Raw genomic sequence first — 22,637 nt, forward strand, 5'->3', positions numbered from 1 at the left:
TGGTTACAGAATGTCCTTGTTTAAAGGTAAATTGGTGTGAGAGTGACTAATAGTTTTAAAGAAATGATGGCAAGCAAATTGCATGCCCTTTGGTGAGAGACACAGTCTATATTAATAAGCTCTGAGGCTACCCAGATCTGGGTGAGACATTGGGGCTGATTTTCAAGGGTTCCTTTATCTCTCTGTTCCTCTCTTATCTCTTTTCATTAGATTCCAGTTCTCCATCACTGCCATGACCGTGTATAATACAGTCACTGCCATGACTGTGTATAATATTGTCAGTGTGAAGTTCAGAGAGAAATACATAGGCCTCTGAGCTAGTTGGCTGGGTTTCTTTTTTCTTTTTTAAAAAATTCAACAGTGGGGTGGGACAGAGCCAAAGATGAAACGATGTTTAATACAAGAGAAGAGAGAAAGCAAGCGTCATGATAAAATCAGCGTGCAAAAAACTCTTGTTATAAAAGGAAAAGTGGAATGAATCATTAGCTATACATTTAAGCTGGATCAACACGTTAGTCTTGCGGATAAGAGTTTCTAAACATACCGGCCAGCATCCCTGCTGTTGCTGAACTGGCCCTTTCTGCATGGGAATAGGTAGAAGTGTAAATGAACAGCCTTAGAGTGGTTGGGCAGGTGAAGGATGATGGGGGTAAGTAGAGAGGAGGGGATAGGTTAGAATAGTTATTTTGGCTGGGCGCGGTGGCTCATGCCTGTAATCCCAGCACTTTGGGAGGCCAAGCCAGGTCAATCACCTGAGATCACGAGTTTGAGATCAGCCTGGACAACATGGTGAAACCCCATCTCTACTAAAAAAGCAAAAACTAGGCATGGTGGTTCATGCCTATAGTCCCATCTACTTGGGAGGCTGAGGTGAGAGGATTGCTTGAACCTGGGAGGCATAGGTTGCAGTGAGCCCAGATTGTGCCATTGCACTCCATCCTGGGCGACAGAGTGAGAAGCTGTCTCAATTTAAAAAAAAAAGAGAATAATTATTTTGGAATCATTGAATAGCAGTTAGCTGTTTGTATGTTGGTCAGTCAAAGCAAACACACAGAATACTATTCCAAGTGCTTTTAATATATTAACCCTTTAATCCTCACAACTTTATTATGCAATTTTATATCTGAGAACAGTGAGGTTCAGTGATTTGCCTAAGGTCACTTAACCAGGCATCGGTTCTGCTCCTGGTGCCCTTAGTATTTGTAGCCTCTCACTGTTCTGGGTGGTGAAGGTCTTGTGGGCAAAGAGAGAAAGGAAATTTGTATTCTCAGTGGACATATTTCTTGTGCCAGTGGAATGAGTTTAATTATTACAAAGGGTGTCACCAAATGTAGTAACGAATCTGAGAAGTTGCCAGCAAGCTGACCATGATGAAGTTGGGAGATGTTGGCCTGCAGTCCATGTATACCATTCCTGAGAGGTAAGACATTTTTTTCTGAGATGGAGTATCACCCAGGCTGGAGCGCAATGGTGCCATCTCAGCTCACTGCAGCCATCGGCTCCTGGGTTGAAGCGATTCTCCTGCCTCAGCCTCCCAAGTAGCTGGGATTACAGGCACCCCGCCACCACGCCTGGCCAATTTTTGTATTTTTAGTAGAGATGGGGTTTCACCATGTTGGCTGGATGGTCTCAAATTTCTTACCTCAGGTGATCCACCCACCTTGACCTCCCAAAGTGCTGGGATTACAGGCGTGAGCCACCACACCTGGCCAAGACATTTTTTTTTTTTAACCTCCCAAATCAAAATCTGTTTTTTGCCTGTATCATGGTTGTATTCTGGTTAGAACATCAATTCTTAATTTTTTTTTTTTTTGGTGGTGGGGCGGACAGATTTCACTCTTGTCGCCCAGACTGGAGTGCAGTGGCGCAATCTCAGCTCACTGCAACCTCTGCCTCCCTGGTTCAAGTGATTCTCCTGTCTCAGCCTCCCAACTAGCAGGGATTACAGGCACCTGCCACCATGTCCAGCTAATTTTTTGTATTTTTAGTAGAGACAGGGTTTCACCATGTTGACCAGGCCGGTCTTGAACTCTTGATCTCAAGTGATCCACCTGCCTTGGCCTCCCAAAGTGCTGGGATTACAGGCGTGAACCACATCGCCCGACCAAAACATGGTTTCTAATACACAGGCAGCCACTCATGCAGTAGAGCCCTTCCTGGAGGGTGAGCAGAGTTGACTCTTTCCTGTTGGTAGCATCATGTTGGCAGAATACACACACTCTTATCCTGTGGTGGTTGGCAAGGTCATCGATTTGCTGAGCAGAAGAGCAAGGAAATACTCTAGACAGGTTTAACATTTGCTGGTGCTAATGAATTGATCAAGCATCTGAATTCAGGGATGGTAGATGCACACTTAAAATGCTCTGAAATAGATTTAAGTTTTATAAAAGATAATAATCTCATGTTCAAATCAGAAGAGGCACGTTTTCCTTAAATCATTTAATTAACTCCTATATCAAGAAAAGCCTCCATTAAAAAAAAACAAAACATTTCAAGTTACCTAAGGCCAAGTAAGCATTGAAGGTAGAATGACTAAATGACCAAGTTCATGGAAATTGTAAAATGAGTAGATGTGTTGTAAATGTGCTATTTAATGAAAATGTTTATTGACTGGAGCAATAATGATGTGTCTTTGACCATGATGAGTAGCAATGCTGAAATCCATCCAAGCCACACAAATGATTGAAGGGTCCATGTGGAATTGAAGCTCTACAGAGTCTAGAGCGCATATCCTATATGGCTTTTTTTGCTAATTAATGAACATTGGCCTTTTGTCTGTTATTTAATAGCCTCATTGAAAGGCATTGGCAAAAGTGCTGCCTTTCACTAAGGGGGGCAGTTTTCTGTAAATGAAGTTAAAAGGAGAAATCAGGAACTTAACTTTTTGTTAAATGAGATGTTGCTCCAAAATCAGATACATATATATTTGGGCTAAATAAATATTTCCTGGGGAACTCTCCCATGACTGGGCACAGTTGTTCATGAGAGACTTTTCCCCCAACGTTTTATTATGAAAAATTGCAAACACACAAAGAAATTGTAAGAACTGTACAGTGGCCAGGTGCGGTGGCTCACACCTGTAATCCTAGCACTTCGGGAGACCAAGGTGGGCGGATCACAAGGTCAGATGTTCAAGACCAGCCTGGCCAATATGGTGGAACCCCAGCTCTACTAAAAATACGAAAATTAGCCAGGCGTGATGGCAGGCGCCTGTAGTTCCAGCTACTCAGGAGGCTGAGGCAGGAGAATCCTTGAGCCCAGGAGGTGGAGGTTGCAGTGAGCCGAGATCCTGCCACTGTATTCTAGCCTAGACGACAGAGTGAGACTCCATCAAAAAAAAAAAAAAGGAAGAATTATTGTTATTATTGTTATTGTACAGTGAACACCCACAGACTTGCCACCTACATTTTGCAAGGAATATTTTGCTCTATTTGCTCTGTCAGGTGTCAAGCCATCTGTCTATCCTGTAGTCCATTATATTTTACTTGATGCCTTTCAAGGCTAGTTAATGTGTTATCATTACTCAATCAAAATAAAACATTGGCTTTAGTTCTTGCTTTTAGGTGCATTTTATTTTATTATTATTGAGACAGAGTCTCACTCTGTCGCCCAGGCTGGAGTCCAGTGGTACAATCTCAGCTCACTGCAGCCTCCCATTAGCTGGACGTGGTGGCGCATGCCTGTAGTCCCAGCTCCTCAGGAGGCTGAGATCCTTCCATCTCAGCCTCCTGAGGAGCTGGGACTACAGGCATGCGCCACCACGTCCAGCTAATTTTGTTTTTGGTTCTGGGAGGTTTTTTTGGTAGAGGCAGGGTTTTGCCAAGCTGGTGTCAAACTCCTGGGCTCAAGTGATCCACCCTCTTTGGACTCCCAGCGTGTTGGGATTATAGGCATGAGCCACCACACCTGGCCAGAAAAAAACCCAAATTGAGGGACAGTCCACAAAATGATTAGTCTATGCTCCTCAAAATGGGCAGATTGCTGCTTTCATCACATTGTATGTGACTATCATGGTTGTTGTTGATCTTGATCACCTGAGCCGAGGTTGTGTGTGACAGGGTTTGTCAACTTTTTTTTTTTTTTGAGACGGAGTTTCGCTCCTGTTACCCAGGCTGGAGTACAATGGCGCGATCTCGGCTCACCGCAACCTCCGCCTCCTGGGTTCAGGCAATTCTCCTGCCTCAGCCTCCTGAGTAGCTGGGATTACAGGCACGCGCCACCACGCCCAGCTAATTTTTTGTATTTTTAGTAGAGACGGGGTTTCACCATGTTAACCAGGATGGTCTCGATCTCTTGACCTCGTGATCCACCCGCCTTGGCCTCCCAAAGTGCTGGGATTACAGGCTTGAGCCACCATGCCCGGCTCGAGTTTGTCAACTTTAAAGGTACTCTTTGTATACACACACACACTTACATACACACCATTTTCATACTGTACTTCTCATTGGAAGGAAGTCACTGTGCACAGCCCACACTTAAGCAGTGGGCAGTTATGCTCCACCTCTGCAAAGGCAGAACATCTGCATGAATTATTTACAATTCTTCTGCACAGGAGATGTGTGTTTTCTTCCCCTTTTACAATTTATTTATATCAGTATGAACTCATGGGTGTTTATTTTATACTTTAGGCTCTAATCCAGTGCTCTGTTGTTTACTTTTTTGCCCTTGTTGTTTTAGTTCTGGTCATTGGCAGCTCCTTGAGGAGTATTAGGAATATTGTCTCCTGTGCCCCTTTTATATGCCCCCATCACTGTGTGCTATTGATTTATCTATGCAGCATTTTCCCACTTGCTGACACTACAAGACGCTCCATACTCATGTTGGATATTCCCTGTCACAGTACTAGAATCAGCCATTTCTCCAGGGAACATTGGTTCGTTTTATTGGAGAATGGTATTAGGAACTAAGCTCTGCGTGCTGGGGCTTACAGAAATTGTACGCCCAACACATATTAGTTCCCTCCCTTCTTGTGGAAGCTTGGTGTGTGCAGTAGTAAGGGCCCTGTGAAATCTTCACGCTGCAGATCCACTTCAGTCCCTCACCGATCCTAGTTCACCACGGAGGAGCCTAGCTCTCTGTGGCGGACTGGACTGAAGTCAGCCCCGCCAGTCAACTCGAAAGATTTCATTTATTCAGCTCCATCCAGGTCAGACTTGGTGCTATGCTTAGTCCTGTGGGCAGATGCCCTGCTCTAACGGAGCCCTACCCTCTAGAATCAAAGACAGGACAGTAACGGAGAAGTGCTGTAGAAAATCAGAATATAGAAGGGCTGGGGGGACCCAGCCTAAGAGCATTCAGTGAAGGCTCTTTATACAAGAGTACACTTAGCAAGGTTTATTCCAGATGAGGAGGCTAGAGGCAAAGGCCTGGAAGTGGGAACAGATAATCTCTTAGATCTGTGGGTAAGGAGGACACTGAAAATAATGAAGGACTTTATTTTAGGTATGAAGTAGGGTTTACTGATCTTGGTGGGATGAGGAAATGGGCCAGTGGTGTGGTAGAGCCAGCTTGCACCCACTTTTATGAGCCAAGAAATGTTAAATGTTCAGGAATTTAGGGAGCAGGTTGACACCGTGTTACTATCTTGATAGGAGTATTTACACTACAGAAGTCTGCAAATGCTACTAACCAGGGCTCTTCTCCTCCCACTTTTTTTTTATTGTACTTTAGGTTTTGGGGTACATGTGCCGATCTTGCAGGATAGTTGTGTAGGTACACACATGCCATGATGGCTTACTGTCTCCATCCCCCCCGTCACCCACATCAGGCATTTCTCTCAACATTATTCCTCCCCAACCTCCCCACCCCACTGTCCCTCCTCAGCACCCCCACCCCTCAACAGACCCCAGTATGTGACGTTCCCCTCACTGTGCCCATGTGTTCTAATTGTTCAACACCCACCTATGAGTGAGAACATGCAGTGTTTGGTTTTCTGTTCTTGTGTCAGTTTGCTGAGAGTGATGGTTTCCATTTTCATCCATGTCTGTACAAAGGGCATGAACTCATCCCTTTTTATCGCTGCATAGTATTCCATGGTGTATATATGCCACATTTTCTTTGTCCAGTCTATCACTGATGGGCATTTGGTTTGTTTCCAGGTCTTTGCTATTGTAAACAGTGCTGCAATGAACATACGTGCACATGTGTCTTAATAATAGAACGATTTATAATCCTTTGGGTATATATATACTCAGTAACGTGATTGCTGGGTCAAATGGAATTTCTATTTCTAGGTCCTTGAGGAATCGCCACACTGTCTTCCACAATGGTTGAACTAATTTACACTCCCACCCACAGTGTAAAAGTGTTCCTGTTTCTTTACATCCTCTCCAGTGTCTGCTGTCTCCAGATTTTTTTTTTTTTCAGACGCAGTTTCGCTCTTGTTACCCAGGCTGGAGTGCAGTGGCGCAATCTCAGCTCACCGCAACCTCCGCCTCCTGGGTTCAGGCAATTTTCCTGCCTCAGCCTCCTGAGTAGCTGGGATTACAGGCATGCACCACCATGCCCAGCTAACTTTTTGTATTTTTAGTAGAGATGGGGTTTCACCATGTTGACCAGGATGGTCTCAATCTCTTGACCTCGTGATCCACCCACCTCAGCCTCCCAAAGTGCTGGGATTACAGGCGTGAGCCACTGCACCCAGCCCAGATTTTTTAATGATCACCATTCTAACTGGCATGAGATGGTATCTCAATGTGGTTTTGATTCGCATTTCTCTAATGACTGCTGATAATGAGCATTTTTTTCATGTTTCTTGGCGTCATAAATGTCCTCTTTTGAAAAGTGTCTGTTCATATCTTTTGCCCACTTTTGAATGGGTTTGTTTTTTTCTTATAAATCTGTTTTAGTACTTTGTAGATTCTGGATATTAGCACTTTGTCAGATGGGTAGATTGCAAAAATTTTTTCCCATTCTGTTGGTTGCCAGTTCACGCTGATGATTGTTTCTTTTTCTGTGCAGAAACTTTTTAATTAGATCCCATTTGTCTATTTTCGCTTTTGTTGCCATTGCTTTTGCTGTTTTAGTCATGAAGTCCTTGCCTATGCCTATGTCCTAAAATAAAATGAGAAGGCAAGATTAGAGAAAAAAAGAGTGAAAAGAAATGAACAAAACCTCCAAGAAATATGGGATTATGTGAAAAGACCTAATCTACACTTGATTGGTGTACCTGAATGTGATGGGGAGAATGAATCCAAGCTGGAAAACACTCTTAAGGATAAACCAGGAGAACTTCCCCAACCCAGCAAGGCAGGCCAATATTCAAATCCAGGAAATACAGAGAACACCACAAAGAATTTCCTCAAGAAGAGCAACCCCCAGGCATATAATCATCAGATTCACCAGGGTTGAAATGAAGGAAAAAATGCTAAGGGCAGCCAGAGAGAAAGGTCAGGTCACCCACAAAGGGAAGCCCATCAGACTCACAGCAGATCTCTTGGCAGAAACCCTGGAAGACAGAAGAGAGTGGGGGCCAATATTCAACATCCTTAAAGAAAAGAACTTTCCACCCAGAATTTCATATCCTCCCGTTTTTACTAAACATTTCTTCACACACCACTGGCTTCAGCTATCTGAATATCTGGTATATACCCTTACCCTGAATTTATTATTTTTCTTCCAATGATCTTTTTTATGTACACATTTTTATTCAGTACTTTGAATTCTCTAACAAAACTGTCAAAAACTCATTAAAGGAGATGCTGCATTTCATTGCATGTTGGTTAAAACTCTTAACAGTTCAGAAAATGTTTTGGTTAACTGGGTTGTTTGGGACCAACTAATGGCCATTCTCAAGAAGTAAGTTAGAAATGCATGATTCAAATTTACCAAACGATTACCTAGCCTTCTACTTTATTTTGGCAGCATGGGAAAATCTGTTGTCACCTGAAAGTAGTCATCAGTGTCATATATATGTGGTCATAGGATTTATGGTTCGGCTGGCTTGGAGGTACCTTCTGATTCTTACCAAGAATATGCGAAGAAATGACATCATTTTCCTTCAGCTGAGAAGCCATGACTCAACATTATTCTGCTTGTAGTAGGTAATGCAACCCTATATCAGCTCAACTTTTGCAAGGATGATACCTGAATAATCCAGGGAATAGTGCTATGCAAATAGGGACAATTTCCATGAGGTCACCTCTTGTCCATGGTATATGGTATTAAGTGTTATGCCGAATTAGACTCAGAGGAGCTTATATTTCAAGCCAGTCACCTAAAAGCAGTTACATGCGTGACCAAGGAGAATAGAGTTAGGGAAAGAAGGAGACATCTCTTACTTATAACTGGAGATTGTGAGCTTTCACTGTGATCCTAAAAGGTAGATTTGCTTTGCCTCAGTTACCAGGATTTCTTTTACCTCTTTGAAAACCCTTTCGTATGTCCCTCCATGAGGTATGGTAAATTTTCCTAGCTTTTGTTCCTATCATTGACTTTTCTCCTGATCCACTGTCATATTGAATCTCCGAGGTTGTAGAACTCCGAAAAGGATATTGCAAGCATTCTGGCCATATTACAAATCTCATATGAGAGCTTGCTCTAAATCAAAGGAGCTCTCATATTCTTTTTTAGTCCAAGTGATTCCTCGATGTAGAAGCTCTCAAATATTAGCTGATTTCCTGGAACAGTCAAACAGGGTCACAGTTCATCAGCTGCCTCCCATAAACCAGCCCTCTCAAATTTCAACTCTCATTTGAAACTTCTGGGGTATCTCGATCCAAACAGATCGCCTGAAGAGCTCCCTTATGATGTCAAGGAATTACAGGGGTCTTCCTCTTCTTTTTTTTATTGTGATAAAATTCATCATTTTTACCATTTCTAAGTGTACAGTTCAGTGGCATTAAGTACATGCATATTATATTGCAGCCATCACTACCATCCATCTTCAGAGCCTTTTGATCTTCCCAAAGTGAAACTTCAATTCCATGTTGTAGCATGTGTCAGAATCTCCTTCCTCTTCGGGGCTGAATAGTAATCCATTGCACATATATATCACATTTTGTTTATCTATTCATCCACTGATGGACACTTAGGTTGCTTCCACTTTAGGCTTTTGTGAATTATGCTACTATAAACAGTGGTGTACAAATATCTGTTCAAGTGCCTGCTTGCTGTTTTCGTGGGTATATACCTAGTAGTGGAATTGGTGAATCATCTAGTAATTCTTTAATCTTTTGAGGAACCATCATGGTATTTTTCACAGCAGCTGCACCATTTTGCATTTCTACCAGCAATATAAGGAGAGTTCCAGTTTGTCCACATCCTTGCCAACATTTGTTATTTTCTTGTTTTAGGGGTTGGTTTTTTGTCATTAATAAAAGCCATCTTAATGTGAGTGAAGTGCTGTGTCATTGTGGTTTTGATTTGCATTTTCCTAATGATTAGTGAAGTTGAGTGTCTTTTCATGTGTGTAATGGTCATTTGTATATTTTCTTGAAGAAATGTCAATTCCAGATCTTTGCCCATTTTTTAATCAAGGTGTTTGTCTTTCGTTATTGCTCAAGAGTCTTCTTGCATGCCTAGAGAGTACACTACTTCAAGAGAGACTATTTCGCATTTATCTGGGGTTCTGTGGGCAACCTGTTCCCCCGCCCATATGTAATGCAGATATGAATATGTAGAGACTTACCACTCTGGAATACACCTGGCATTCTAAGATTTGCCCGTATCTGCTTATTGTGGATGAGGTTCAGTGGTGGATGCTGCAGAATACACTCTAACTGCCTTTGGATACTGTATGATATTGTCATCTAACTTTTCATTGAGAAAAACAGTCTCTTTTGAGGAAAAGAAAGAAGTTGTGAGTCCAACGTATAATTTTTCAGTGTAATAATATTCTAGGCCAAGTATTGACACACTATGGATCATGGGTCAAATATCACCTGGCCTGTTTCTGGAAATTAAGTTTTATTGGAACACTGGAATGCCCACTTGTATGAGTATCATCTGTTGCTGCCTTTGCATTACAGTGACAGATTGAGCAGCTGCAACAGAGATGTCTGACCTACACAGCCTAAAACATTTGCTGTCTGGTCCTTTATAGAAAAAGTTTGCCAACCTTTGGCTGTTTTAGGTATTTTAGAAATGCTATTTTTAAAACCATACATGTAATGTGGTGATGTTGACTGCAAGCTAGTTACTTAGAAAACAATAAAGCTTGTGTAGTCGATATTACTGGGTTTTTGTTTGTTGGTTTTGAGACAGTCTTGCTCTGTCACCCAGGCTAGAGGACAGTGGCGCAATCTCGGCTCACTGCAACCTCTGCCTCCTGGATTCAAACGATTCTCCTGCCTCAGCCTCCTGAGTAGCGTGGGCCACCATACCTGGCTAATTTTTGTATTTTCAGTAGAGACAGGCTTTCACCATGTTAGTCAGGCCGGTCTCAAACTCCTGACCTTGTGATCTGCCTGCCTCGGCCTCCCACAGTGCTGGGATTACAGGCATGAGCCACTGCGCCCGGCCAGTATTACCATTTTAAGTATTTACTGAATAGCATAGACACTGACATTACTGCTCTCAAGTATTTACTGAATTCCAACTTTGTGTCCAGAGCTGTGTTCTTCGCCTTTGTTTTTTGATTGGAGCAATGGCTTTCACCTTCTTAGCATCACTGGGGCTGTTACCAGATGTGAGCAGAAGGTTTTCTAACATGGGTAGTACTTTTTAAAGTCACAGAATCGGACACCTGCCTTTCTCCTGTGATAGTTCCTATTAGTACTAAACTTTGATGAAGTGACTCTGATCTTTAGCTGCGGTGAGAGGAGTTATGGAACAGAGGGACCTGCCCCAAAGTAGAGATCACAGACAGCCTGCTCCCTGGCACCCTAAAGATAGCTTCCTGCTTCTCTTCCCCTCTGCCTCCAGGCCAGAGGTGCAGCTCTGCTAAGGCAGTGATTGCCAATTTTGAAGTTTTGAGATACTGTTGATTTGCTGATTTTTTTTTTTTTTTTACAAATTCTGTTCAATGTCTTGACCTTGTATACAGTAAACTTAACGCTAGCTGTTGGAGGACTCGTTAAGGTGTGTGGACACTCTCTTCGAAGAGTTTATATGATATGTTTTGGCAGTTGAAGAGTAGTAAGCATTGACTTTAAAATATTCTATATAATACCCATCGAGATAATGGGAAAGAAATCCTACACATACATACTCATATCCACCCATGAACACAGACACCCAGGAAATTATAAAGCCTGTTTGACATCTGTGTGCAGATGTTTTCTTTCTTTATTTTTTAACTTACATTTTAAGTTCAGGTGTACATGTGCAGGTTTGTTATATAGGTAAACTTGTGTCATGGGGGTTTCTTATACAGATTATTTTGTCACCCAGGTATTAAGCCTAGTACCTGTTAGTTATTTTTCCTGATCTTCATCCTCCCACCTCCACCCTCCAGTAGGTCCCAGCATAGACGTTTTCTTTTCTTTTTTTTTTTTGGGACAGAGTTTTGCTCTTATTACCCAGGCTGGAGTGCAATAGTGAGATCTCGGCTCACCGCAACCTCCGTCTCCTGGGTGCAGGCAATTCTCCTGCCTCAGCCTCCCGAGTAGCTGGGATCACAGGCGTGCGTCACCATGCCCAGCTAATTTTGTGTATTTTTAGTAGAGACGGGGTTTCACCATGTTGACCAGAATGGTCTCGATCTCTTGACCTCGTGATCCACCTGCCTCGGCCTCCCAAAGTGCTGGGATTACAGGCTTGAGCCACTGCGCCCGGCCCCAGACGTTTTCTTAAGTAAAACAGTGTACAGTCCAAATAAGATTCCAACAATGGACGAATCTGATAAGAAGTTACCTTTTGCCGCAGTTATAATAATATTTATCTAAAAGCAAAATGAGCCCTTAACCCTTCCGTGGAATCTTACTGCTTCACTTTCTGTGTGAGTGAAGTGATGGGCATTAATACATTGAAAGCTGTCAGGCCCTTTTCTTTACTTTTTGACAATTTGACCTTTTTTTCCCCCTGAAATATAGCAATCAGTATTTCTCTTCTGGATCTGGTTCTACAACCTATGTGGATTTTAATTACTTTCCTTGAAAACCATTCTCAAAATACTACTGCCCCTTACATTTTAAGCTTTCATGTTGAAAATAGAGCTTTGGGAAGAGTCCTTTTAAAAATTATTTTCTTCAGCCAATATCAGAGGAATGTTTCCTTATTTTTTTATTTATATGTTTTAATTCCTGAAGAACAGATCTCTACCAAATTTCATGGTACAGATTTAGAATCATCTTTTCAATTTTAGACAAATTTTGTAATTCAGATGTTGCTCTTTGAAACGCTAGTGACTTCTCCAACTTGGGGACATTCATGGACTCAATAAGCATGTCTTTTATTTAGGATCCTATGAGGATTCATTCATTTCTGCATATTTTGAATATCTGCTACACAGAAATAAACGATGTAAAATCCATGCTATCAGAGCTGGGTCACAATTTTTAGTGGAGAAGATGACGACAGAAATTGATCATGGAGTGTGAGAAGTGCTCCTCATAGAGACATGTACACCACAGCAAGTGTAGAGCATTTGTAAACTTACTTAAGTCCTAACTCAGTTTAAGTTGCATTAGACTGTGGATAAATTTATCTGACCAGAAACACATAAATAATATGTATCTACGTGGGGTAATAAATGAAAAGTTGGATAAAATAAAATGCGTCTGTTACAACCAGTGGCCCCCAGCAAGGCCAGTGCTCTTGAGCCATTTTTATTCCTGCACGTTCTTTGTGTTTGGGTTATTGACACTATGCTTAGGTCAGAAGAGTGTTCAGTCTGCCCCACTTTGGTAACTAAAGTAAAGTGCTGATGGAGATCATTTCAGACTGTCTCTGAGCTGTTGATTGCATGCCTGTGGCTCATAATCAGAATGATGCAAAGTAATTGTTAGACTGACTTGCCAAGGCTACATTTTGTGTCGTTGCCACTGTCAGCAATTTGGTCCCGCTGTGCTGCCTGAAGAACGCTTGCCTGGCACCTGTTGGGCACTCACACACAACTCTCCACTGAATGTCATGGGTAACTTTTGTCCTCGCGTCCTCACCTGCTACCTTCAAACAACAACAACAACAAAAACCTGACAAAGAAATACCTGCTTATCTAGTCAAAGCCAGTGCTTCTTTTTTTTTTTTTTTTTTTTTTTGAGATAGAGGCTTGCTCTGTCATCCAGGCTGCAGTGCCACGGCACGGTCTTGGCTCACCGCAACCTCCACCTCCCAGGCTTAAGCCTCAGCCTGCCTCAGCCTCCGCAGCGGCTGGGATTTCAAGCACACATCTCCACGCCCGACTAATTTTTGTATTTTTCGTAGAGATGGGATTTCACCATGTTGGCCTGGCTGGTCTCGAATTCTCTACCTCAGGTGACCCACCCGCCTCGACCTCCCAGAGTGCTGGGATTACAGGCATGAGCCACCGTGCCTGGCTGCAAGTGCTAACTTTCTGTTTGTCAGAATGCTTATGTATTGAGACTTGAATCGAATCTCTTGTGTGTGCTGCCAGGGAGCTCATCTTTCCTTTTTCACCATGAAACCCAGACACATCTCTGTCACTTACTGGTGACCTTGACTAGGTTGCTCTTCTTGAGCGTTGTTTTCCTCATCTGTACAACGAGGCTGATAAAACCTATTTTACAGAGATTTTGTCAGCATTAGAGATACTAGATAAAAATGTGTCCACACAAATTAGCCATTCAGCAAGTGGTTGTGGCAGATACTAAGGAACTTAATGCTTACTCAGGATGATACAATACAGTTGCAAGACAACATTTCCCAAAGTCAGTAGTCCAAAAATATATGATAACGTAACTGTGGAATATGTAGTATCAGCAGTTTTACTGGCCAAGTCATGTTTGCCAGAGACACACAATTGGATTTGGATGCTAGAATCTAAACCACATGCTTTCATGGGTAGATCTGCAATACAGGATATGTTATGGGCCCTCCCATATATGTCTTCAAAGGACATGAGGCTCCCTTTAAAAGCAATATATAATTTAGTCTTTTTTTTTTTTTGAGATGGAATCTCTCACTCTGTTGCCCAGCGTGGAATGCAGTGGCAGGATCTCAGCTCACTGCAACCTCCATCTTCCGGTTTAAGCGATTCTCCTGCCTTGGCTCTCACATAGCTGAGATTACAGGCATGCACCAGGAGGCCTGGCTAATTTTTGTATTTGTAGTAGAGGTGGGGTTTGCCATGTTGCCCAGGATGGTCTTGAACTCCTAACCTCAAGTGATCTGCCCGCCTCTGTCTCCCAAAGTGCTGGGATTACAGGTGTGAGCCACTGTGCCCAGCAGATTTAGTCTTGATGGTATAAAAAAGACATTATATAGCATATAACACAGCCTGACCATCTATTGCTCACTCATGGAAAAGCAGTGACCACAAGAGAGTTGGGCAAAGCAAAAACTCTGTCCCTATGAGAAGTTCACTGTTAGATCCAGAAACATCTCACCTCCTGAATTGTACCATGAAAAGAGATTCGTTAAAAGTAGCTCAGTTCATGTTCCATGATATAGTAAGTACCTAGAGTGAATTGTCAAAGAAATACTCTCTCTGACACCATCCAGTGCTAACATTTAAGGTCTGTGTTCTTATTTCCCAATGTTGATTCCGTTTTACATGGCAAAAATGTAACGGACATTTTTTTTTTTCTAAGAGCATGACCCCCAGCACAAATTATCACTTCCCTTAAAACTGGCATCAGCTGGACTGGAGGTGAAGCATTTAGGGAGCATTTGTTGTAAGGTGGCGTGCGGAGGGACTGTCACCTGCTGTTGGTTATGGACGCTGGTTTCACAGATCCGACTCCGTGTTGTTCTACTTGCATCTCCACCTTCGATCACGCCAGGATTTTGCAGCTGGTATCTATGTCCCTTGGCATTTCTTTGGTGCCATGGTGTGTTCTTTCTCCCTCTACTGCTCTCTGCCAGCCCCATCTCCTGCCTGCTTCATGGAACAGTGCTGGATACTTAGAAAGGGTTGACTGTGGCTAGGCGTGGTGACTCACGCCCGTAATCCTAGCACTTTGGGAGGCCGAGGTGGGTGGATCATGAGGTCAGGAGATCGACACCATCCTGGCCAACATGGTGAAACCCTGTCTCTACTAAAAATAAAAAAAAAATTAGCTGGGCATGGTGGTGCATGCCTGTAGTCCCAGCTTCTACTTGAGAGGCTGAGGCAGGAGAACTGCTTGAACCCAGGAGGCGGAGATGGCAGTGAGCCGAGATCGCGCCACTGCACTCCAGCCTGGGTGACAATGTGAGACTCCATCTCAAAAAAAAAAAAATAGATAATCTGCATTCATGGCTGGAGGAAATATGATTTCCACACACTCTGCCAATTGCGGGGATACGCTCACTTCCCCAGCTTCCCATCACAAGTAGGATATTCCTGGAATGTCACTGGCTGCTGGTGGAGTTATGGCATCCTTAATTGAGGGCAAGGTGCATCATGTGACTTCAGCAAATCATATCACATATATTCTTACGAAACCCACCATACTCTTTGAGAAGAAACTTAAATTAGAAATATTGATACCAAACGAACATTTGAACTTGTGATACCTTCTAAAGAAATATGGTAAGTCCTGATTTTTTTTTTTTTTTAGGTTTTTAACTCCAAATAATGTGATTAATTTCTAGGATCACTCAAGATCATACAGTTTTCAGTTAACTTTTCTCTGCCATGATTGGGCTGAAAATAAGAACATTGGCCTGACTTCAGACCTAATGATATGGTCCTTGATTTAGACATCCCTATTCGCCCATTGTCCCTCTTCTTTAAAACCGGGTCCTTTTTCGATACGTTGGATACCCACTGAATGTTCTAATGTGTGGTTCTATTCCTTGTGGTGCATGTGTTAGTTTATGTTCTTCTATGCCACACCCACTCAAACCAAAACAGTTTTTGCTGTTAAGACTTTTTATATTTATTCAGCCTGCTTTTCTCAATCTTGAAAAATGTGGAAGAAAAAGAACCACATGCTACCACAATATGTAGTAATTTCGTATAAATGTGGGACACTTTGGAGATTCTGTAAATTCAACAAATACCTATTTGTTGGGTCATTCCTTCATTGTAATACTCTTGCTGTCCTCAAAATTATGATGTCCATGCATCTACTGATGCTAAAAGAGGTTTTCAATATAATTAATAAGTAAAAAAAATCAGACAGCAAAATACTATGAACTATCATAGTACATCATAAATAGATTATATGTGTATATGTATATATAGAGAGAGATTTATTTTTATAAGCATGTATACCGTGTACTCTGTATGCCTGGGCATAGGAGAGACTCTGGGGTTGTTCAATCTCAATGTTAATAGTGATTATTAGTGAGACTTTTGTGGATTTGTATAACTTGGGTTTTTCTATTTATCGAATTATTATACAATAAACAGTTTTATTTTGTTCTCATTTGTCTCTTCCACTTTTTTTGACTCTATAGTCCTGTAATATTTTTATTATTTTTTTATTTTTAAAATGTTTGCGGGTCCATAGTAGGTGTGTATATGTGTGGAGTACACGAGATGTTTTGATGCAATCATGTAATGTGAAATAAACACATTATGAGGAATGGAGTATCCATCCCCTCGAGCATTTATTCCTTACATTGCAAACAACCGATTATACTCTTTATTTTAAAATGTACAGTTACTGACTACAGTCACCCCGTTGTGCTATCAAATAGTAGATCTTAGTCATTCTTTCTAACTACTTTTATTATTATTATTATTATTTTGAGACGGAGTCTTGCTCTATTGCTAGGCTGGAGTGCAGTGGCATGATCTTGGCTCACTGCAATCTCCCCCTCCCAGGTTCAAGCAGTTCTCCTCCCTCAGCCTCCTAAGTAGCTGAAATTACAGGTACGTGCCACCACACCCAGCTAATTTTTTGTATCTTTAGTAGAGACAGGGTTTCGCCATGTTGGCCTCCATCTCCTGACCTCATGATCTGCCCACCTCAGCCTCCCAAAGTGCTGGGATTACAGGTGTGAGCCACTGTGCCCAGCCTCTAACTACTTTTTTGTACCCATTAACCATTCCCACCTCCCCTTCAGCCCCTTCTACCCTTCCCAGCTTTGGTAGCCATCCGCCTACTCTCTGTGTTCATGAGTTCAGTAGTTTTGACTTCTAGGTCCCACAAATAACTGAGAATATGCTAAGTTTGTCATTCTTTTCCTGGCTTTCTTCACTTAATGTAAGGATCTCCCGTTGCATCCATGTTGTTGCAAATGACTATCTCATTATTTTTTATGACTGAGTAGTATTCTCTTGGGTGTATATACCACACTCTTTATCCATTCATCTGTTGGTACACACTTAGGTTGCTTTCAAATCTTAGCTATTGTAAACAGTGCTGCAACAAACATAGGAGGTGCAGATTTGTCCTCAATATGCTGATTTCCATTCTCTTGTGTATATATATATATATATATATATATATATATATATATATATATATATATATGTACACTCAGCAGTGGGATTTCTGGATCATATGGTAACTTGTCTCATCTACTTGTGAGGGGTGAGGAAAAGGGAATACGGTGCAGGTACTCACATTCTGATAATTTTTTTTTAAGATAGAGTTTCAGTCTTGTTGCCCAGGCTGGAGTGCAGTGGTGCAATCTTGGCTCACTGCAACCTCCCCTGGGTTCAAGCGATTCTCCTGCCTCAATCTCTTGACTAGCTGGGATTATAGGCACACACTACCACACCTGGCTAATTTTATAATTTTAGTAGAGATGAGGTTTCACTATATTGGCCAGGCTGATCTCGAACTCCTGACCTCAGGTGATCCATCCGCCTCAGCCTCCCAAAGAGCTGGGATAATAGGAGTGAGCTACCATGCCCAGTCACATTCTAGTAAATCTTTAAGTCATAAGGTCTCTCCTGTGTCTTTCCTCTGTTGTTACAGATATGTGAAAATGTTGTGCCAAATGTTGATGATGCTTTTTTGTTTTATTCAGTCTCTTCCTTGTGCCAAGCGCCGCACTAAAAACTAGAAACATTCTACGAAGTTACGAGGAGAGGGTTCAGAGAGTTTAAGTAACCGGAACTACACAGCTCCTCTCTGACTGAGCTGAGGCTCAGACTGAGGTCCGACTCGGAAATCCGTTTTTGTGGTCTCGAGAATTCATACCGTAGACATCTCGTCTGCCGTTAGGATGAAAAGGTCAATGTGTGTGAGTGGATTATAAAGTGTTGCTTGAAAACGAAGAAGGTACCTAGAGATTTTGCCAGTATCTACCGTTTTCAGTGTTTGCATGGTTTTCTGGCAGTTTTTCAATTAGAGCATAACCTTTGTCTTTGAAGCCCCACTTGGCCTGGGATAGTCTGACTGCATAGTGTCAGGTTAAACACTTGTGGGCTGCGAGTCTCTGGGACTTGGAGCCGTGCCCTTCAGATTCTGAGAAACTGAGTCTGGGAATTTTCCTGCAGTCTGGTAGGCCAGCCTAAGGAAGCACCATCCTGCTCTGGTGGTCACATGCAGTCCACATCCTCTGAGGAAAACGGCGGGAAAGCTGTGGCCTTCCACAGCTCATGGATGAATCCCAAAGGTTCTGGGCTCCTGTGAAACTTACCTGCAGAACATCAGGAGCTGGAATAGCTTTGCCTCCCAGCCTCTCCTGAACCTGCAAAAGCGTCTCTAAAATAGTGTCTGGAAATTCTTTCTGAGTTGGATCTTGAACTTAGTTCCTTGTGTGCTGTAGATTAGATCGTCTGTTGCCGTCGCTGCCTTATCTCTCTTTGTCTTTCAGGCTTCCTCTGTCCAGCGTTCACATCATCTCCGTTCTTTCCCACACTTTGTTTGGTTAGTCAGTATCTCAGACACAGTGGCTTCCTCACGGGATTACTCAGTCAGCCTGATATGTGACCTCCAGCGCCCCTCTGCCAAGTCCACATTCCCATATGAGCCTAATTACATACAGATCACTGTGGGGAGGGGAGCTGTGGGTGTATCATTTTGGGAAAAAGCGAAGTACAGGAATGAGGTACTTTGGTTCTTTATTAAGACTTCTTCACAGCCTGGGCAATGTAGCAAGACTCCGTCTCTGCAAAAGAAAGGAAAAAACCACAACATTTTAATCCAGGCGTGGTGAAACACGCCTATAGTCCCAGCTACCTGGGGGCTAAGGCAGGGGGATGGCTTGAGTCTAGGAGTTTGAGGCTGCAGTGAGCTACGATGACCACCCATGGTCACTGAATTTCCCCATGAGAGAGACTTCGGAGGGAGGATCCCAGGGTCTTAGCTCAGCTCTGTCACTCAAAACGGTGTGCATGTGAGCAAATGACTCAGTCCTCTGGGCCTCAGGGTTTCCAACTATAAAATGGGCACAGATCTATGACAAACCTGGGTGACAAAGCAAGACCCTATCTGCAAAAAAACAAAACAAGGCTGGGTACAATGGCTCAAATCCCAGTACTTTAGAAGGCCGAGGTGAAAGGAGCGCTTGAGACCAGAATTTCAAGACCAGCTTGGGCAACATAGTAAGACCCCCATCTCTTAAAAATCATTACTTTAAAAAAAATACCAAAAAAACAAAAAGACTTCTTCAGTAAGCATCATGGTGGGCATGGAGGACATGACATTTTTTTTTTTTTTGAGACAGAGTTTCGCTCTTGTTACCCAGGCTGGAGTGCAATGGCGCAATCTCAGCTCACTGCAACCTCCGCCTCCTGGGTTCAGGCAATTCTCCTGCCTCAGCCTCCTGAGTAGCTGGGATTACAGGCATGCACCACCGTGCCCAGCTAATTTTTTGTATCTTTAGTAGAGACGGGGTTTCACCATGTTGACCAGGATGGTCTCGATCTCTTGACCTCGTGATCCACCTGCCTCGGCCTCCCAAAGTGCTGGGATTACAGGCATGAGCCACCGCGCCCAGCTGACATTTTTAAAAACTCACCTAAAAAATGATTTCTTGTGCATTACAATACGCACTGCTTGTCACAAGGACCGTACAGCTCATGATAAATGAATCATGCCTGTGATTCTTCTCTACAAATTGATTGTTCAAAGCTCTGCTCTTAAAATTCATATAGTTAGCCAAATAATCACGTATCTATTGTTCCTCACACGTTTATTGTGCACCTAATAAAGGCCAAAGTGCTAGGGGCTGGAATTTCCTATCTCTAGGCCTGCTCATTTGCACTGATTTAGAGGATGGAGTTAGTAATTTTGTTTAAATCTTTTTTTCTCTTCCAGTTTTCCAAAGATATTAGACCGTTTTCTTCGTGAAAAGAAATCGACCTGCTGTTTTCATAGGGTGAGTGATCCTTTAATCGTTCATATATTTTCACCCACATAAGTAATGCTATCCAATTACTATGGTGCTCCAGGAAAAAGTGTGTGACAGCATGCATTCTCGACTTGTCTCCTGCTTGGAACCAACGTATTTTTCCTATTCTTTGACTCTCTTCATCACTGGGTCCTGTGGAGAGGTTGGTTTCCCTCGTAGATTTTTCTGCCGTTTCTTTTTGCTGCTCACATGGTTTGCCTCTTGCGAGGTCATCATCATTGCTATTACCTTGTCCAGCTCACAGAGAGGAAGTTTCTTTCCCTCAGCAACTGGTGCACAGAAATACAGCTGTGGGCAAGGGGGAACCGTCCAGTTTCTTTAAGTGACTGTGCTGACTCATGAATACCATGACCAAGAATAATAGGATGTGAGCACCAGATGAGACCTGAGAGCTTGTCTGGTAAAAGTGCTATGTACAGATGGAGCAGCTGAGGCCCAGAGGCTTCACATCACCACATCACTTTTGTGGGGCTTCGTGGAGAGGAGCAGAGCTGGGATTTTGACAGAGGTGTGTTTGGCTCTTAGCTGCAGGATGTTTGCCCTGCACAAGGCTGGTTTTAGAATCTGCAGATCCTTTTTTTTTTTTGAGACAAAATTCACTCTTGTTGCCCAGGCTGGAGTGCAATGGCCCAATCTCTGCTCACTGTAACGCCACCTCCTGGGTGCCAGCAATTCTCCTGCCTCAGCTTCCCAAGTAGCTGGGATTACAGGCCCTTGCCACTGTGCCTGGTTAATTGTTGTATTTTTAGTAGCGATAGGGTTTCACTGTGTTGGCCAGGCTTGTCTCAAATTCCTGACCGCAGGTGATCCACCCACCTCAGCTTCCCAAAGTGCTCGATTATACTGCATCCAGCTGGAATCTGCAGATTCTTTTTGAGGCTACAGAGTTATAGGTAGTTCAACTTAATGTGGTCTTGGTACACTAATAATGATCACCCCTAAGGCGGTGGTCAGGAGAGATGTTGATCGACTTTTTGACTTTCTCATAATCATAGTTGGCTACCAATAAAGAAGCCGGCAGAGTGAGTGTGCCCAGAATGCTTCTGCTGTGGATGTCATCTGAGAAAGCTTATTTTCCTTTGCGCACTTTCTAAACCACTGCATCTGCAACACCACATTGTCACGTGCTGAGACTCGGTGGTACATCTGCTTTGCAGCCAGAAGTCACAGTGCACCCGCAGGTGTGCGCGGTCCAGCTGCAGACCCACACACCTGACTTGTGGCTGCCTGCACCTGCGGAAGAATGGCTAAGGGGGTTCCTATACTGAAGTACAAATTTGACCTACAGTCATTGAGCCTGTTGAGAAACATTTATTCTTTTTTTTTTTAAAGTTATGTTGTTATAAGAGTGCAGTTGTGTGATAAGATGAAGAGAAGTTAAGAACATGATTCTCAGAATCCCAGAAGGTAGACTCTGTGTGTGTGTGTGTGTGTGTGTGTGTGTGTGACGTCCTAGGCTAAATCTTGCTTTGAATTGTGCCATTTCCAAGGTTGGTGAGCTGGGTGCACCTGTTTCCAAAACATTTCATCTCACCTAGGGAGTGGTCAAAGCGTGGCATTAAGAGCTTGTGTTTATTATTTTATCCAACTTGTCAACGTAATCACTTTGTCTTCTTCCCTAACGAGTCATTATTAAGGAACTTGATCAGATACAGACATAAAATTGGTTTCTACCAATGTACTGAATGGAGCGTAGAACATGGATTGCTGATTCATGAGGGATCATCTGAATTATCCTAATAGTGATCTCTCCTGTCTGCAGACCTGGGTCTACACAAGTGTGCATTCATTAGAAGTATGAATGTGTTTATTTCCCCCAAAAGGTTTATTCTCAGAGCACACCACGGTACACCGTGGCTCACGGACACCTGTTGCTGTCTGGGGAACCTAAAGTTCTCTGTAGAATCAAGAGATTAGTTAGACTAAAAGAAGGGGGCAATTAAGGGCCTCTGGAAAGTGAAGAAATGTCCATTTCCATGCCTACATCATAGGATCGTTTGTGTATAGAATAAACTGGTAGAGAAGGATCTGAAGGATGAAATGGAAGAAAGAAGGACTGGCTGAGCCCGTGGAGACCACTTGTGGCTACTTTGGTTTCCTGCTGAGGTCATGAGCAGTTCATGTTGACGTTCAAGAGGACATTAAATTATTATGCAAAATATTACAAGCCGTTTGCTTTTCCCCAATAAGAAAAAACCAAACACAGATAGAAGCCATGAATATTTTTTTCCTAAAAAGAAGCTCAGAGGCCAGGCGCAGTGGCTCACACCTGTAATCTCAACACTGGGAGGCCGAGAGGGGCAGATCACCTGAGGTCAGGAGTTCGAGACCATCCT

The 22,637-nt window shown here is 42.8% G+C and overlaps 1 protein-coding gene and 1 long non-coding RNA gene across 3 annotated transcripts in view; both read left to right on the plus strand.

The window, feature by feature from the left end:
• ATXN1 (ataxin 1) overlaps nucleotides 1-22,637 on the plus strand; it is a 463,177-nt gene that overhangs the window by 226,919 nt on the left and 213,621 nt on the right. For both annotated transcript variants that reach the window (XM_078368284.1, XM_078368283.1), the window contains exon 4: nucleotides 20,208-20,268. The gene's annotated coding sequence lies outside the window, so the exon portion shown is untranslated. The remainder of the gene's footprint in view (nucleotides 1-20,207; nucleotides 20,269-22,637) is intronic.
• LOC144576580 (uncharacterized) overlaps nucleotides 1-22,637 on the plus strand; it is a 434,267-nt gene that overhangs the window by 226,919 nt on the left and 184,711 nt on the right. Inside the window, exon 5 of the long non-coding RNA XR_013533693.1 lies at nucleotides 20,208-20,268. This is a non-coding gene — a long non-coding RNA (uncharacterized LOC144576580). The remainder of the gene's footprint in view (nucleotides 1-20,207; nucleotides 20,269-22,637) is intronic.

Source organism: Callithrix jacchus, chromosome 4, assembly GCF_049354715.1.
Source record: "Callithrix jacchus isolate 240 chromosome 4, calJac240_pri, whole genome shotgun sequence".
NCBI lineage: Eukaryota > Metazoa > Chordata > Mammalia > Primates > Cebidae > Callithrix > Callithrix jacchus.